Source organism: Myotis davidii, unplaced genomic scaffold (genome assembly GCF_000327345.1).
Source record: "Myotis davidii unplaced genomic scaffold, ASM32734v1 scaffold749, whole genome shotgun sequence".
In the NCBI taxonomy this organism is placed as follows: domain Eukaryota; kingdom Metazoa; phylum Chordata; class Mammalia; order Chiroptera; family Vespertilionidae; genus Myotis; species Myotis davidii.
In genome coordinates, this window is record NW_006300030.1 from 1,200,726 (window position 1) to 1,202,557 (window position 1,832).

A 1,832-nucleotide genomic window follows, 5' to 3' on the forward strand; every position below is an offset into this window, starting at 1 on the left:
TGTTTGATGGAAGCTTTTTGATGACTGCTTCAATTTCTTCCATAGTTATTGGCCTGTTGAGATTTGTAGATTCTTCCTGATTGAGTTTTGGAATGCCCAACCCCTTTTTCAAGCAAATTCTGTGCTCCTTGAGAGCAAAAGCAGTTCCTTACTTGGTTCTATTGCCCCCAGGGGTTACGACAGCACCTGGCCATGGTCCCTCAGTAAGTTCTGTGGAAGGGATTTATGTGGAGAGCTTGGATGAAAGCTGAGAGAAGAAGGAACAGCGGTCAGGTCAATCTGAGGGACTGAGACCTGGAATGTCGATATATGGTGTGAGTGTGTGTGTACATACACGCGCATTGGCTGGTGTCCGGGTTCTTCTGTTGAGGGAATTTATGAAAGAGCGTCTGTGTCAACAGGACAGGTGTTAACAAGTGGTGAATGTGGGCTTGTGTGAGTGAAGTCTTCTGTGTAGGGATGTATGAAAGGGAGTTTGTGTGACTGGGAGAGCCTGTGAGACCAGAGTGAAATTCTGAAATGTGAAAGAAGGATGTATAAAATTTTCAGATTACTAAAAATTTTGTCTGCCTAATATTTTTTCTGAAAGCTGTCTTTGCCATCTATTAAGTCCTAGTTTCCAACCCTCTAGTTATTTTCATTCCCACTCACCCTGCCCAAGTTTTTCTACATCTCTTTCAAGTGACCTGAACTTAATGAGCTAAGTGTCTTGATAATGAGCAGATCATCATCTATTATACAGTATCTATAAAACCCTGGTGTTAATTAATTTATGTTTAATTATGACAAGTGAATGGAAACAATTTGAAAGCTTCCAGACCATTGTATGATGGAAGAAATGTGGGTGTTTTGTGTTGTCTTTTTTTTGCGTGTTTTTTTTGTTTTGTTTTTGATTTGTTTTTGTTTTGTTTTTTTAGGAAGATGCCTGATTCCTTGAGAGCAACGAGGGACCAACACGAAATTATGGCCATGGGTCATCCTAACTGAAGCTGGTCTGAGGCACCTCTCTTCCTTGCAAGGTTCTAGCAACATCCTAGGCATAGTTGTTACTGGTCTGAGAGTGGTTTTCTTTGTTTTTATTTCATAATATAGACCTCATTTTTTAAGATCCTCTTTACCAAGTGAAGTCTGAATAGGCTCTTTAACAAACAATAAGAACAGAAAAGAAATATACTCAAACTCTTTTTAAAAAATTTTTTAATTGATTTCAGAGAGAAAGGGAGAGGGAGAGAGAGATAGAAAGAGCAATGAGGAGAGAGAATCATTGATTGGCTGCCTCCTGCATGCCCCCTACTGGGGATAGAGCCTGCAACCCGAACATGTGTGCTCTTGACTGGAATGGAAACCAGGACACTTCAGTCTGCAGAACGATGCTCTATCCATTGAGGCAAACCGGCTAGGGCCCCAACACTCTTATCTAATCTTTAAGGTCAACCCAAGAAGGCTTGTCTTATAAATGAAGAAGCTGAGGTCTAAATATGTTAAGTGACTTGCACAAAAAACCAAACAATGGAGCTGGGATTTCACCTCTGGCCTGTCTGAGGAGGATTCTTTTTTTTTTTTTAAACAAGTCTTTATTGTTCAGATTATTACAGTTGTTCCTCTTTTTTCCCCCCATAGCTCCTCTCCACCCGGTTCCCACCCCACCCTCCGCCCTCACCTCCCCCAACTGTCCTCATCCATAGGTGTTCAATTTTTGTCCAGTCTCTTCCCTCGCCTCCCACACCCCCTTCCTCCAGAGAATTGTCAGTCCAATCCTTTTCTATGCCCCTGATTCTATTATATTCACCAGTTTATTCTGTTCATCAGAGTATTTGTTCACTTGATTTTTT